The 17238-nt window shown below is 43.5% G+C and overlaps 1 protein-coding gene across 1 annotated transcript in view; it reads right to left on the bottom strand.

The window, feature by feature from the left end:
• BAHCC1 (BAH domain and coiled-coil containing 1) overlaps nucleotides 1-17238 on the bottom strand; it is a 216488-nt gene that overhangs the window by 44104 nt on the left and 155146 nt on the right. The window lies entirely within an intron of this gene.

Genomic DNA, 17238 nt, shown 5'->3' with positions numbered 1-17238 from the left:
TTGAAAAGTGTCACTGGGACACTTTTATAAAATATTTTTTATAAAATAAGTGACACTGGGACACTTTTATAAAATACGCCAGTGTCTGGACTAAAATGCTTAAGACCATAACGAGAGATCTGAAATGTCCCAAGGCCCAATTGGAAAGGGCCAATAATATTAGCCGAAGCTCTTCTTTAGCCAGGCTGAACGGCTCCTTGGCCACTGGTCTCAGAGGTCAGTATCGGACTGGTTTTATGGATAAACAAACGAGAGACACACCTGTATAATGATGTTTGTGAATCTGTAAGCTAATGCGGTTCGCCCAGAGGCATAAGGATGTGCTTGGAAGTGCGTGGCGACCCTGGTTAGCTTATTCCGACTGCTGTTTGCGCTCTTGCACATTACGGCGTAACTCACGTAGCAAGAGACTCGTTTCCTGAGGAAACGGTGGATACGACCGCTCAAGAGGTGTGTCCTCGCTCCCGAGGGTCCAGGCTGCCCTCCACCTTCTTCTTGCCTCTCCTGCCCCCAGTTACTTCATACGGCTTTGGTCTCCTATCGCATGGTCCTGTGCGCGAGACCCCCCTCTGCTTGCTTCAAGAGGGTCCGCCGTCTTTGCTTTCTGTCGGGTCCCAGTGCACTATACAGAGAGGCTGCGCGGAGTGGGGGCTTCTTTACAAGCGCGCGCCCGCCTCCTCAGCTACGGCGAGAGCGTCCTGCTTGGCTCAAGCGGAATTTCTCACGCCCACGGCAAGCCGTTGCATCCTTGGGCCTCCCTGTGATCACGCACAAATCTTGTTTCGGTGCACGGAAGAGGCTGGCGATGTGCAGGATGTTGTGCTGTTTCCCCCACTGGTGGAAGATTTTTCTTTCCTGTTTTCGTGCATGTTAAGTGGTTTCAACGTACCTTAAAAAGCAGAAAACCTAAACAAAACGCACAACTTGTGTTTGTTTTGAAAAGCTGCACCAAACCAAAACAAAACTGTGTTGTTGCTTTTGTGTCGTTCTCATACAAAAGGCACATCCCTACTGATCAATACCCTCTGGCAGTAAGCTGGCCCGAGGAAAAAGCATCACTTTCTACATTTCTTTCTTGACCTGTTTTTTCCACGCATTCAAGTGAACTAACGTCACAACCAGACCACTTTAGCCAGTTTTGGTCACGTATAATGCATTTTAGCAGACAGCTGCCTCCTTCTTAAATTAAAAAAAAAAAAAAAAACTACAACAAAACCTCCACCAACAAACCTAACTTATTTAACTGCTCTGCCCCTAAATTTATTTTAAAAAGTTTAGATTCTTAAAGCTGGTTCTGGAGGTTATCACTGGGTTGTTCCCATTGACCCCCTTCACGGCTGGCAGTCTTCGCAAAGATAAAATAGCAAATCGTATTATTATAATAATCCGGATTTTCAGTCTGCCTTTCCAAGTGATGCTCAAAGCAGCTTAGAATATTATTTATTAGTAATTCAGGTATGTGCAGTTTTAAAAACAGTCAACTGGGCTGGGGGCGGATAGGGAGGAGGAAGGAGGCAAGGACAGGAGGACCGGTCAGATGTTTTCATTTTTAACCTTTTTTCTTTTGAAAGGTCTAGTGAAAGGTCTAGCGCAGAAAATCTGACCAATCTGTGCCCTTCTTTTGTTAAACGCCGTACCCCTAGCCATGGCAGAGTCATTCTGGTGCACACACTGGGAAGTTTCTCCTTTAACAGATCACTTTCCTGATACATTGCAGCCCATGCTGTAGTGAAAATGGGGATGCTCCACATTCATAGGCAGCTGGCCAGATAATTCAGCAGTTATCCAGTTAAATGAATATTAGGGCAGATATCTGGCTATCTAATTAACCAGCTAAAGTTTAGCCAGATAACTTAGGGGCATTCCGGGGAGGAGTTACATCAGCTGGATAAAATATTCAGAGTTAGCTGAATAACTTATCCGGTTAAATCTGATCATGCCAAAGAGCTGTCCTAGAGTTAGCCAGATAAAGTTAGCTGGCTAAGTTTAAGGTATATTCAGTAGTGCAACTGCACTATTGGAACTATCTCCAAAGGTAGCTCCAGCTAACTTTGCTATCCAGACAGTGACTCGCTTGCCTTGCTCTTCTGCTGCAGACATACTTTATTTTTTTGTGGTGGGCCTATTTTTTAGATTAAATCCAGTATGTCCCTTATCCTGGGCAGCCACAAAAATGGATCCTTCCTCTCTGGGTTCTATGCTGAACATCAGCTCTCCCAGCTTGACCTCTGTTTCACCGACTCCCAGGCCACACCCTGGGGTAACAGATTAAAACAGCGTTACCTCTTCAGTCAGCAGATGGAGCAAACAAAATCATGGGGTTTCCCCTTCGATTTCTGCATAATTCCTGAGGAGGAATAAATGTTAAAAGCTTTTGGGAGCTCCCCCTAGTATTCCACCTTCACTACAGTAAAACTCAGTAAGGTGGGGTGCTGCTGTGCTGCTTGTCAGCAGCAAACCTGATGTATCTCCTCTTCACATACATCAATTACTCAAACATGAACTTTGGAAAGGAGATTATTAACAGCAGGAGATATAATGCCCAATAAAAGGAGCTCACCACTTACTTCCCTCAAGAAAAAGAAGAGTGGTAAGGAAAAAAGCTGTAATATTATGAAACCAAACAGAGGATCAGGAACTTGGGCAGGAGATGTAAGAAGGGCATGAAAAAAAAAACATCACATAAATGTGCTGCTGAAACATGTGACCTTCTTGGACTGGAATATCAGGAAACCATGAAAAAGTGAGCCAAGATCCAGGCAAAGAGGCATTCCCCCCTCCACTTGGGAAACTTGCTAGACCTCCCCCCGCCCCCTTCATCAGACATTCACTGCCCCTGCACACTTTCACTGGCACAGAGAACAAGCACAGAGTCTCCTGCTAACAGCTGAAATCAAGAAACGCCTTCAGAGGAAACAGTCAATGCATTTTCTGTAATTCTAAGCCATCATGGAGTGGCTGATCTTGGCATCCTGGAATTCCAGTCCAGAGTTTCGACAGAACCCCCCCCCCTCCCCCTCCCCAGGCTTCTGTTCATGCTTGTCTCATATGATTGCCTCTTTAGCTCGACCTTTTAACCTGTTACCCTTGAATGAAGTCCACAGCCAAATGTTAGCCGTGTGCCAAATTCCTTGGGCCCACAGATGGGAGGGGAATTCCCTGGCTAACAGAAGAGACTGAGAAAAGCAACAAAATAAAGGAAAGGACTCTTGCCAAAAAAACCTTTTCTCCCAGTGCAGGGTGGAGCGAGTGGGCTGTTCCCGGCCCCTCCTCACCCAGCCTCAGAATTCACAGAACAGAGGGATCCTCCATGCAGGAGCCTGCAGCCAGAGACAGATGGAAACCCCCAGGAAGCTCAACTCCAGAGAAGGAGGAACAGAACGGCGTTTCCTCCTGCACCGAGCAAACTCCAAAGAGAGAAGAGAAGCGCAGCGCCCCAAAAAAAATGAGCAGGATATACTCGGTACAATCCTGGGGAGGAACAGGAGAAACCAGCAGCTAGAACAGCAGACTATGTAATAGCCTGCCACCGAGCCAGAAAACGGAATCCGAGCAGGGACAACACGGACCAGCACCAGAACCCGGGAATCGCCTCCTTGTATTTCCTCCTGATTCAGCAAGGTCTCTTCCCACAGACACAGAATGGGAGAAAAGTCTTTAGTGAATCGGGCCCTTAGAAGACAATTATGAAAGCCGTTTTACCCATGGCAGAAGGTTGCCCTCCTCAATATAGCTAATGGTGATCCATAGGGCATGGGGTCACCCAGCCACATTTAAAGGAGGCTTTCCTCGGGCGGAAGCAGGTTTACGACAGGGGAGGAAAATAGTGCACAGGGATCGCATTTTCAACTCCAGGCAGGTTGTTTTACACGGAAAAAGGACCCGCACAAAAAGCAGCTGCAAAAGTGCACGGGCATGCAGAGATGTAGGCAAGCAATTTAGCAGCTATGTCAAAATGAAAAAAGTGTGCCCTCACCCTCTGCACCACACAACACCATGAGCTGGGAGACTGTCAAATGTTGGCAGGGTTTTTGGAAAGGGGATTATTTAAAACATAAAGCTCTTATTATTGCTAGTAGACACAAGGGTGACCTTGGTCCCCACAATGTGACTCCTTAAGTCTGTATGGATGTAATTCTTAACCTCTATCAGAACTGCTCCTTAAACTCTACACTGATTAGTAATCTCTACCTTGCTGAGCAGTAGGGGCTGGAGAGAGACTGTGCATCTTTATGCCATGATGATGTTAAGCTTTTTTTTTTTTTTTTTTGCGGGGGCTTCTAGTAAATTATATCATTTTTTATTATACTAAACTAATTAAGTTCTAGATGTCATTAAAAGTGAAAAAAGACTCCCTTCACTCCCAGGCACATTGTGATACACCACAAAAATCTTCCATACCTTCACAGCACTAACCCAGGACTCGCCTTACTGCAAGGCCCGTGGCTCCTGTACACAGAAGGCTCCTCTCCCCATACACCTGCCCACTTTTTTTTTTTTTTTAATTAAATGGTTGTTACAGAATGAAAATGTTACAATGTTACACAGAAATCATTGTTTTTCAAGTTACATCAGTTGTTTGTGTTAGCCACAAGCTGGTTATTTTATTTCAGTTACAGTATTGTACCCAGCATGAGTCTGTAATAAACATGTGTGACAAATCAAAGAGTGAAGTTTTGTGTTTAACTGTGATGCTTTTTATTTATCCCCCTGTGCCCCACCTCCATGATGCTGTCCCGTCCCCCCCCCAATGTAGTACCTGTTGTGGTCTCTAGTTTTCAATCAGGTGGCCTTATGGAAGTGTGGGGTTAGACTTAGAGGGAATTAATATCTCAGTCTGGGTCTTCTGCCATGCAATATATGGTGCCCATGATCTTTCGAATTTTGGGAGTGTATTTATGTATTTGGGCGGCTCAGTCTGTACACGGTATAGAGTTTAGAAAGCCTGGTTTTGATGTGGGCTTTCCGGGTTGTCTCGGGTTTAAGGCGCCAGGCTGCAAGTTCGCAGCGTGCCGCTACTATAATCATTTGGATTACGTGGCAGTTTCTCTCGTCTAAGGTGCATATCTCTATGAAGAGTAAAAAGGAGTCTAGGATTTCTTTCGATTTTACACCCCATCACTTCTAAGATAAGAGGTATATTCCAGTATTCCACTACTTTGAAACATTCCCACCATATATGGACGGAATGTCCCTCCTGCCCGCACTGGCGCCAGCACTGCCCCTCAGTGTCCGAGAACGTTTTGCAAAGTCTTTGGGGAGTGAGAGTTACCGCCGATAAAGCAGTTCATAGCCATTCTCAACGATTGCTGATGAGACTAGGTTTTTCCCTGTCAGTTTATAGCACAATTTGAGGTCTGATAAATCTAACTCTATATTCATGTCCCTTTCCCAGGCCAGAACATGGCATGGTTTTGAGGTCTCCTCGCCAATCAGGAGTTTGTGTAATTTAGATATCGCTTTGTTCATGTTATCCGCTTTAGTGCAGATGACTTCAAATTTAGATTTTTCTCCTTTGGAGCATTTGTGGGATTCCCCTTGATCTTAAAAAGGAGAAAAGTTGTGAAAGGGGCGAACCTATCTCTCTCCTCTAGTGGGTATAGCTGGGACACTTTCGAACATGAGTGTATGGATTTCCCATCCCATGACTGTTCTAGCCTTACTATGCCTACTCGCCTCCAAAACGCAATGGTAGCTCTCTCCATGCCTGGGGGAAAGAGCTTGATAAGTAAGAATGAGAAGTGGGGCCATAAGGTTTGTTCCTCTATCAATAGTGTCCTATATTGTATCCATATTGTGTTACTAGACAGAATGGAGATAACTTTTTGTTTGAGAGCTGGGGGAATGTCTGCTGACCAGACTAGCTCCTCCATGGAAGTGAGACCTATAAAGTCTTGTTGCATCACCATCCACGGTTTACAGATGGTCTTTCCATGCTAGGAAATTACTGCTCACAGTTGAGATGCGGCATAGTAAAGAGCCAGATCAGGTACACCTAATCCCCCATCGTTTAAGGCGATAGAGGACTGCTCTCACTACTCTCGGTGGTCGGCATTTTCAGATAAATCGGAATAGCTTCCTTTGCCAGTCCCTTAAGACTTTGAGGGGTATATTTATGGGGAGTGTCTGGAATAGGTAACAGAATCGGGGCAGAATATTCAACTTGATAGTATGTATCCTACCCATCCGGGATAGCTGTAGCCATTCCCATTTCTCTGCAGTCAGGCCTTTTATGAAAGGACCGTAGTTAATATCGAATAACTTCCTCAAATCTGACTCCAATCTTATCCCTAGGTATTTTATCTTCCATATCTCCGTATCTCCTTTAGTAAAAGGGAAAGGGATCTTTTTGCATCTATGAGTGTGAATAATAGGTCATCTAGAAATAGGATCATCTTGTATGAGTGTGAGCCTAGGCAAACTCCAGTAATCTCGTTGTTTGCTCTGATCTGTGAAGCAAAAAGCTCTAGCGAATGTGCAAACAACAGAGGGGGACAGGGAGCATCCCTGTCTCATTCCCTAGCAAACCTCGAAGAACTCAGAGTACCCCATTGACCCAAATGCTTGCTTTTGGGTGATGGTATAGAGCTTTCACTCACATTAAGAAGTGTGGTCCCAGGCCAAACCTATGGAGGACCTGAAATAAGTAGGCCCAGTGCATCCTGTCAAATGCTTTTTCAGCATCAACCGCCAGTAAGACTGCTGGTGTTTAATATTTTACGAACATTGTCTGAGACTAGCCTTCCCAGTATAAATCCCGACTGATCCCCATGGATAAGGTTAGATGCCACTAAGCTTAACCATTTTGCTAGAATTTTAGCTAATATCTTGAGGTCAATATTGATTAATGAAATGGGTCTATAAGACCCACATAATGTGGGGTCATGACCTTCTTTAGCTATCATAGTGATGCCAGCTAAATTGGAGCCTGTGGACAGTTGGCCTCCATCTCTCAGATAGTTGAACATCGATGTGAGGGATCTAACAATTGCCTGTTTGCAGGACTTATAAAATCCATCCGTGTACCCATCTAGTCCTGGGGCTTTCCCGATTTAAGTTCTATAATAGGTTCTAGTACCTCTTCTTCACCTATCTTGGCATTAAGACATTCCCTTGCCTCCTCAGAAATGCATGGTAGAGAAATATCCGCAATATAGCTCTCTATATCTTTATCTTTGATGGAGGGGTCAGCAGAGTAAAGTTCTTCATAGAACTGGGCGAATCTGTTAGAGATTTGTGAGCTTTCATATAGGAAGTTCCCTTTTCTGTTCTTGATTTTGAGAATCTGGTTTTGCAGGCATTGGTTTTTAAGTCATCTAGCCAACAGCCTGCTGGCTTTATTACCAAATTCGAAGAACTTTTGTTTCGTCCTATCTAACTGAAAGGCTAAATCTGGCATATCCAAGTCCCTCAGTTCTCGACTCTTCAAGGAGGGAGAGGGTGGTACTGTTCCCTGATCTTTTATGTTTGATTTCCAGTTTACCAATGCATATCAATAGTTGCACTCTGGTCTTTTCTTTTTCTTGTTTTAGATATGAGGCCCTAAAGATCAACTTTCCCCTGATAACTGCTTTTAGACCTTCCCATATTACTGTGGGGCTAACTTCCCCTGTCTCATTGGTAGTCCTCAGTGTCTTCTAATAGGCTGTCAGTAAAGGTAGTGTCAGTGATTAGGTCTTCATTAAGTCTCCAAAAGGATCACTCAGAGGTTCCCTGCCCATCCTCAGTTCTACCCATATGGGAGCGTGATCTGACCAGGTTATGTTACCAATGTCTGCATTGCAAATCTTGCCCACTACTCCTTTATCTATTAAAAAATAGTCAATTCTGGAGTAGGATCTGTGGGGTTGTGAGTAGAAGGTATAATCCCTTGCTATAATCCCTTGTATAATCCCTTGAGTAGAAGGTATAATCCCTTGCTATGGTGGTTAAGAAACCCCTTGCTAAGGGGGTTTCTTAACCACCATGCATCTATAGACCCCACGTGTCCATCAGGGCTTTCAGGCTACATCTGTGCACCTTTGAAATAACCACCCCTCCCCCTGGCAGACTTATCCAAGAAAGGCTATCTTGTCAGGTTAAAGTCAACCCCATTATGATGTGCCCTTCTACCCATCCAGATAGTGAGATGGATAAGGAGTCTAAATAGTTTCCCTATTCAGAGTTTGGGGCGTATATATTAATCAGTGTGAATAATTCACCATATATTAGTACCTTTAGAATCAGAAATCTCCCGTGTATGTCTCTGATAATAGCTTTAATGTCAACTATTAACTTGCTGGCAAACAGTATACCTACTACTCCATATTTGCACTCCTTTGTGGCTGCGGAGTAATATTGCGTTGGGTATTTTCTGGAGTGTATTAGCGCCAAATGTCGCGCCTTGAGATGAGTATCTTGACAGAATATATTAGCATTCTTAGACTTAGTTTCTTTAAACAGTAATTTACGCTTCCTTGCTGAGTTTAAACCTTTCACATTCAGTTAAACTATTTTTAGCCCTCCCATCTTAAGACCTACACTCTCTTGGCTTCCCTCTTCCTGACTTCCCTGGGCTTAATTGAGCAATAGGCCTCTGATATAGTAGGTAATGTGGAACCCGTACACATCTTCGTTTCACAGTCATCATGTACTAGTAAACAGGCACCTGTCCCTTCCCTCTTTTTCCCTTCCCCCTACCCCATTCCCCCCTATGTACTGGGACTCCGTACGGAGTCCATCCTCCCTTCGGAGGAGTGATTTCATCCAAGCAAAAGAGCCCACTCCCCGGCTCTACCACATATCTCAAAACCTCACACACCCACCACCTTATATGCCGCAACACCAGTGTGGCAATAGTCGCCAGAAACAATATATCCATTATCAAGAATATCAATTAATCTGGAAAAAGTAATATTCCACGTGTTTTAAAGTTACCACCATCGGCTCTGTCACCCACTTCCCGTTCCTAGTGGTGGTGGTAGTGGTGGTGGTGGGGGGGTGTTGTCCGGTTGTCTCTGGAGGTGTCTGCTCGTCTCTGTAACTCTCTGCCACCTGATCTGATCCTCCATGCTTTTGAGCTGTGTCTTGTTAGGGTTCTCCTGGAGTTCTCCCAATGTGCTAATTACCAGCTCTCTCAGGGCTACCATAGCATCTGCTATCGACTGCACCTTGATAGTTTTGTCTTGCATGGTGAATTGTAGTCCGAAGGGAAATAGCCAGTGATATTTAATATCTGTTTTTCTTAGGGTGTTGTTGACTCCATGGAAATCCCTGAGCTTTTTGATTGTGGTCGCTTGATAGGTCCTGAAAGACCTCTACCTTCTGAACCTACCACACCACATGGCCCATTTTTCTGGCCTTTCGGGCTACTTTCTCTTTGGTGGAGAAGTCATGGAAGAAGGCCACTATGTCTCTTGGTAGGTTGCCCCCTTGGGTTACTAGAGATCTGTGTGCTCTGTCCAGTTTAATCGCTGTATCTTCCGTCTTGCCCTCTTTTCTTTCCAGTACAGTGGAGCATATACTGGTCGCTGTAGTACGGCAGTTGGTGTATTCAGAGAGTTCCCGTACTTCCCTGAAGCGTAGGTTGGCTCTGCGGGACCTGTTTTCAAGGTCTTCCAGCTTTTCCTCTAGTGCTGCGATCAAGTTGATGAGGTTCTGATTTTCCTTCTGTAGTGCAGCGGTATTTGTGGCTTGACCTTCCAGGCATGACTCTGCCTCTTCTACGCGGTGTCCCAGCGCTACTGTGTCTCTCTTTGCTTCGCTGATCCACTCTCCGACCTCAGCGCGGAGAAATGCCATATCCTGCCGCAATTCTGCGAACCAGCCGAGGAAGTCCGCTCGTGTCGGTATGCCGCTGCCTTCCGCATTTTGGTCGCCTTCCTCATTTTCGCGGGTCACCACCACTGTCATGCTCCCCCTGTTCCAGCGCGTCCAGAGTTTCTCTGCTAGCGAATGAAAAACGCTGCAGATCTGTTTTTTGTTGTTGGGTTTTTGTTTTGTTTTTTTATCGCTGTCATCCCGGAAATTTCCGCTTTTAAAGTCGCGGTTGCAGAGGGTTTGGTTTTTTTTCGGCCGGTGTGTGGCATGATTGGGGCTGATAGCGTGGTGGAAGTTCAGAGCCCTGGGCTGAGGCGTCCATTGTGGTGGATGATGTCACTTCCTCTCCACTTGCCCACTTTTTAAACAATTTTCTCTGCTTACTCTCTCACAAGATTATCTGTTTGTCACAAGTGAAACCTGTCTTGTCAGCTATACGTTTCTCCCTACAGCTGGTTAGTTTTCTAACACAGTCTCTTCATTTTCATTTTATGAAGGGGATCAGTGCTTACTCCACTTTGGAGAACACTGCCAGGCCTAATTATATTTTCAGTGTATGGTATTTGTATGTAGTCTGAAATAGCAAACCCTCCTTCCTGCTTTTCTCACCCAGCCACCTCTCTGCAAATGCTGTACCTGGGAACTTTGATTTGTGGTCATCCTAAGATTCAGTATGGGCCGGGGGAAGGAATGCATCAACTTTCTATCTACTTAGACGGATAAATACATGACTGGCTAAAAATGGAATATAAAAATCTAAATAAATAAAAATAAATATTCAAAGAATCTCATTCAGCAGATAACAGTTCTCTGCATCCTGCTCCAGCCCCTCCCTTACTATACAGCCTGAAGGGTAGGAAAGGGGGCTGGGTGGGGTAGAAGAAAAGAGTCACTCTGCTCCCTAATCCAGTCCCTCCCATTCTGTCTTGTAGGGAATATTATGGGAGGGGGACATTCCACGTCAAGTGGACCAATTTAGAAAATCATCCATGCTCAACCTCCTTCAAATTAAATAAAATTGTGTGTGGATGTTCGCTACAGCCTCAAACAAAACTAAGTAAAATTTTTCGGCTGGATCTCTATTGGTTCAAGAGCTAGAGGCAGCTGAATGAAGGTCATTCAGAGCACCGTGCTCCACGCAACACAAAATGGCCACTTTGTCCGGGCACTGCAGCCAAACAATCCCTGTTAGGGGCCTGAAATGTTGTTGATTATTACAACCTCTGGTGCTAAGTTCCTATGCAAAGTTTGGAACCTGAGCTTGCCACCCTTTTTATGGGCCAGCAAACTTCATGAAAAATTTTACAAAAGAAGTTTAAGGCCTAATTTGACTCCTCATTGCTCCTGATGTATGCTTAGATTCAGGCCATAACTTGATCAGTAATCATGGCCCATGACGTATCTTTAGGATTTGAACTAGGAGACTTTCCAGCCATCTGGAAACAAAGATATAGTTACTTGAAGAAATTATGTCACCTTTTTATGCAAATGTTTGCCATTTGTGGGTGCAAACATCTCTACTGTGTAGCTTTAATTGTTTTCTTTCTGTCATTTGAAAGAGCACCTTTTTTGCTTCAAAAGTCACTCTGTTTCGTCTTGGACCCAGCCTTGCTTTGGTCAAAATTACAGTCCTAAAGACAAGCATTATTTGTATGTGTGAATGGACTATGTTAAAAAGAGCCATCTTTGGCATCCAACTGTGGAACTTTCAAATGAGCTAGAGATGTGAAATTTTACAATGCAGCTCAGTTACTGTGCTTACCACACTTTTAGCTTTTGACACATATTTGTTTAGACATATTTTCATAAATTTGTTATCAAAGTCAGTGCAAAACTTTGTATGTTGATTAGTTACTTTGCATTGGTCAGTGGTGGCGGAGCCATTGTCAATTCAGCAAAATTGACAATCCCATCGCCCAGGGGCCACTCCAGACAGTCAGATAAGGTACCAGCCACAGGTTTCCAAACTTTTGTTTAAGCACAAAACAAGGAAAGGCAAGACTACATACAAACTGCAGATTTCACAAAAATTATCTTAGTGATTTTTCTTGCCTTGCACATGGTTTTGAATGTCCCATCAATGCATGACAAAGTGGCTTATGAATAAATATACTGTCTGCCTGATGAAGTTGTTATGGGTGCCTCAAGGGTAGCAATAATGTTCTCGTCTGGAAGCCAACAGGTGTCTCTACTGGGCGGTCAGTAAAATGACTGGGCAGGACCTTGGGGATGCAAGAAACTGACCAAGACATCATGTTCCTCAGTTGAGACTTAGCATATATGGCCAATCCACTAAAGATTTATCATATATGCAAGCTAAATACTGACCAGTTTGGAAGCTGGATACTTGAAGGACATGAAAATATTCATATTCATGTTTTAGAACACTTGCAATGAATGAGGTGACGTCATTTGAAATTTTGCTAATGCCCCTGATAAAACTTTTAAACTAGCAGCCATGTATTTAAACATAATTAAACAGCTTTTAACAGAAATGGAATTAGTAATCAACATGGATAAAACTGAATTTATTCAATTAGAAAGAAAGGCCTCTCAGATTATTCAAACACCAATAGTGATCAACGATAATTTAACAATTAAACTGTCCGATAAGGTACGTGATCTTGGAGAAATAATCGATAACGAGCTCAGTCTAAAACAACATGTCACACAGAAAGTAAGAGAAGGCTACGGGAAATTAATGATATTAAAACACCTCAAACCACTACTTAGTCACAAGAATTTTAGAACTATTCTACAGCCCTTAATATTCGCCAGTACCAATTATTGTAATGCACTATTATTGGGTTTACCAGCTTCTACCATTAGACCATTGCAAATTCTACAGAACGCAGCGGCAAGAGTATTAACTGGCAGCAGGAAAAAGGCCCACATCACTCCAGTATTAGCTGAATTACATTGGCTTCCAGTTGAATACCACATACAGTACAAAGATCTCAGCACATTACACAAACTGATATATGATGAGCACGCAGGTTGGCTTAACACTACAATACGTTTACATACTCCTCAAAGGGTGCTACAATCAGCAAACAAAGGCGTACTACCAATTCAATTAATAAAAACAGCACATCTCACACAGGTCAGGGATAGGGCTATTTCACTTGCAGGACCAAAAATCTGGAATGCAATGTCCGTAAACCTTAGACTACAACAAGATTACAGAATTTTTAATAGGGCCTGAAAACTTGGTTATACATACAGGCTTTTAAACAAATGGAAGGTGATTCTCAGAGCAAACAGTTGGCATTTCTTTTTAGTATTTATGATTTTATTCTGTATTTTATTTGCTTTTATGCTCTTTTAGTAACTCTATATTTATGCAATACTGTTTTAAGTTTTATTTTTTGATGTTTTTATTTATTTTATTATTAATTTGAATTTTTAGTATTACTTAACAATAATTTGAATTATAATTCTGTTATTTTATACTTTTATTGTTCAATTTGTAAACCGTTGTGATGGTACTTCCAAACGACGGTATAGAAAAAAAAACCTGTCAAATAAATAAATAAATTTTAGTTGCATCAGTGGGCTTGAATTGATGATTTTCCCTTGTGCCAGCAACTGTATGACCTTTGCTAAACCTCTCATCCTGAACAGGTCTGATTGCTTCAATGTCCTCCTTTGGCACTAAGAAAAAAATGATACCAGCGTCACAAAGAGCACAATGATGTCACAGGCCAGGGCATGTTCCCCAAATCTCTGCCATAACACACTACTAACATGACATTACCATGTTCAGGCTTGCATGCAGTAAATAACACAGCACAATAAAATTTGGGGTCATTTATAAAAGTATGTCGAAGCAAGATGTGTCATAACCTATAAGCATGGTAAGCACAAGATTCACCACACTGTAGAATTTCACATCTCTAGCTCATTTGCGTGTTACACAGCAAATGATGCATATCGTTGGGACCTTAATTCTGAGCAAAGCCAAGATCAGGTCCAAAATGAAATAGGGCGACTTTTGTAGAAAAAAAGATGCTCTTTCAAATGACATAAAAAAGAATTAAAAACTATACAGTAGAGATGTTTGCACCTGAAAATTGGCAAACATTTGCATAAAAAAGTGACATTGTGTCTTTATGTAATTATATCTTTGCTTCCAGTTGCCTGTAAAGCCTATTAGTGTAAATCTTATATGTATATGCCATGGGCCATGACTACTGGTCCAGTCAGCAATTGAATCAAAGTATAAATCAAGAGCAATGAGGAGTCAAAGTAGGCCTTATATTTCTTTTGTAACATTTTTCACATACTTTTCTGGCCCATAATAAGGGAGGCAAGCTCACGCTATGTTCCAAACTCTAGACTGGAACTTACCACCAGGGGTTGCACAAAATGGCCATTTTAGGTTGCGTGGTACTCAGAGGGTGACCTCCATTCAACTGCCTCTAGCTCTCCAACCAATGGAAATCCAGGTGAAAAATTTACTACGGTTTTGTTTGAGACCCTAGAGAACATCCGTGCAAAAGTTTGTTCGATTTGGAGGAGGTTGAGTGTGGACCCCTGGTCCACTTGATATGGAATGACCCTGGGGAAAATTTGGACTGGACAAAGCAAAACAGACCAACAAAGAGGTACTCTGCTCCCTAATCCAACCCCTCCCTTCCTGCTGCCTTTATCCCTCTGGGCTGTAGAAGCAGGGCACCTCCCAGCAGTGGGGCCTATGGCCCAGGCCACACTGGCCACAGGCTAACTACGGCTCTGCAGGTTTGAAAGTGTATGCTTTCTCTTTGAACGTTGGGGCAAAGTCCGAGGGTAAAAAGTATTTGCAAACAGTCTGACAGCTGCTTTCTTAGAGGGTAATTTGCAAAAGCACTTCTGCAGCTGAAAGTGGTTTCCGTGCAGAAACGGGCTGTTATAAAACTGCTCGCCCAACATGCACATCAACTCACAGGCATGCGTCATGTTTGCCCGCAGCTTTGCCCAGACTGAGCAGAGGTGTTTCCAAGGCCGGCGCTGTAGAGTTGTTTGGATTTTAAAAAGCCGACTTTCTGGATTTTAAAACGTGCGCGTGGGAATTGCCATGGAAAATCTGTGCAGACATTGTAGCAGGTGCAACTTGTGGGGCAAGGATTTGCTGGGATCCTTTTCAAAGTAGATTCAGGCGCACAAGTTTGCTTTGAGAGCTAACCCACTAAAATTACCCACACAAAGTAACATCTTCCGCTCTGTGCAGGGAAATTATGCACAAGCTTTTTAAAATCAGAAACGAATGCACGTAAATGGAAATCCCGCCCAAGACTCTGCTCTTCCTGATGCACATGCAGGGGGTGTGCGCGTAATTTTACAACAAGAAAGTTTCTTTGAACTGAACCAAGAGCCAGAGAGCAGGAGAGGTGGCAAGCGAAGGGAACAAAAGAGACAGACAGTGTTCAGAGACAAAAGAACCCTCATCCAAATGCATTTTCCAGCTCCAACCTCCCCCCTGCTACCATGCATCTGGCTAAAGGGTGTAACTGCTCGGCTGCCAACAGATACTTGGGAGGTGCTGCTTCAGCTGTTGATAACCCCAATGGCACCTTTTAGCACCCTGAAAGAAACTGTTTCACTCGCCCAAGATGGCTGGGAGTGCCACAACAACAGAATACATACTTTTGGGTAATGTATACAGTTACAGAGCTGGCTGGCTTGGGGAAGCATCCTGATTGCCCAGAGAAACAAAGACCAGTGCAGCAGACAAAAACAGAGAGCCTCATCCAGGCTGAGCACCCTCCCATAGACCCAAGGTAATCTCCCACTTTCTCCTCATTTCCCCAACCACTAGGGATCCTCCCTGCTTGTCCCAGGCCTGCCTCCCCTGCTGTGAAGCCGCCCACAGCAGCCACCCATTTGTTTTTTTTTTTTAATAATATTGATTTTTATTAATGTGTTAAGAATACAACACATAATTGCAATAAAACAATGCATTTGTAGGGAGCTCTGGACCTCTGGTGTAACAGCAGCAATAATCATAACATTAAAAAGTGTGCACGGAGGAAAATTAACCAGAGAAGATGCAAAAGAGACGAGGTAAGCAATGGAAAAGGCAAGGGGGGGAAGGCTTCACCTTCCAGAGTTGCATCCTCATCCTCCTGTAGTGCTTACTGCTGGTTTAGGAGGGGACACCATGTTTTATCATACAAAGGACACAGAGGCTGGTGGCACTTTGTAGACCCACAGATTTATTGAGGCATAAGCTTTTGAGGACAAGAGTCAACTCTATCAGATGCCTGTAGTGGAGGTGGGAGGTGTGTGTATAAGTATATACTGTATATATATATATATATCTCAGTATACACACACAGGTAGATGCGGGGAGACATACAGAAGACACCACCATCCCAGCACAGCCAAGCAACCAGACATTGTGTTATAGGAGAAAAGCACAAGATCAGCAATGCTCCTAATGTCAGTTCCAAGTGACTGTTCTGTGGAGATGCAATCAGAGACCATGAAAATGTAGCCATCGGCCTCATTAAAAAGAATTTCCAAGCCCTCCTTGATAGGTTGCCTGTACATATTGCATCCTGTGAGCTCCAGAAACAAGCTCTCTTTGGCTCAATGCAAGTATTAAGAAGAGCACTAGCAGTAAATCTGAGAGATTGCAATCGTACCCAGTATCCCCTGGCTTACAAAGGAGGTTAATTTCTGTCATGGTATTGCGCAAAAAAACATTACCAAGGGTCTATTCTGCACAACGTACCGGGAAAGAAAAGATCCTCAAGTACCAAGAGATGCAATCATAGACCATGAAAATATTGCAGAAAGATACAAAATTGTCCCAGTTGTATTGGGCACCACCAGCCTGACTAAAAAGCTTTTCCAAGTGCACCTTGATAAGTTGCTTGTCTATATTACATCTTATGAACTCCAGAAGGAGGCTTCTCCTTGGCACAAAGCAAGTACTGATGTGAACACTAGCAACGAATCTTAGAGATGGAGATCGTATCCAAAACACCCTGGCTTATGTAGGTGTGAGACTGATTTTTGTCATGGTGTGTGCACAAAAATTCATTTGGAGAGATTATCCCAAGCAAAGCACAGCAGGTGTTGGTAAAGGAGAGATACCTGAGAAGTATCTGCACCAGCTGACTATTCTGTACAACATACGGAGAAAGAGAAGATCCTCGAGTATAAACAAGTGCAATCAGAGTCCAAGAAAATGTGACAGGAAGAAACAGAAATTGTCCCAATTTTATTAGACATTGCTGGCCTGATTTAAAAGACCTTCCAAACTCACTCCTTGATATGTTTTCTGTGCATATTACATCCTATGACCTCCAGGAGGCCCTCTTAACATAATGCATTAAGAAGAGCACTAGCATTGAATTTTGAGAGATGGAGACTGTACCCAACATGCCCTGGCTTACGAGTGAGAACATAAGAAATGCCATGCTGGGTCAGACCAAGGTCCATCGAGCCCAGTGG

Source organism: Rhinatrema bivittatum, chromosome 4 (assembly GCF_901001135.1).
Source record: "Rhinatrema bivittatum chromosome 4, aRhiBiv1.1, whole genome shotgun sequence".
Lineage (NCBI taxonomy): Eukaryota > Metazoa > Chordata > Amphibia > Gymnophiona > Rhinatrematidae > Rhinatrema > Rhinatrema bivittatum.
Note: the sequence above shows the minus strand (reverse complement) of the source record. Positions and strands in the feature narration are given on the sequence as shown.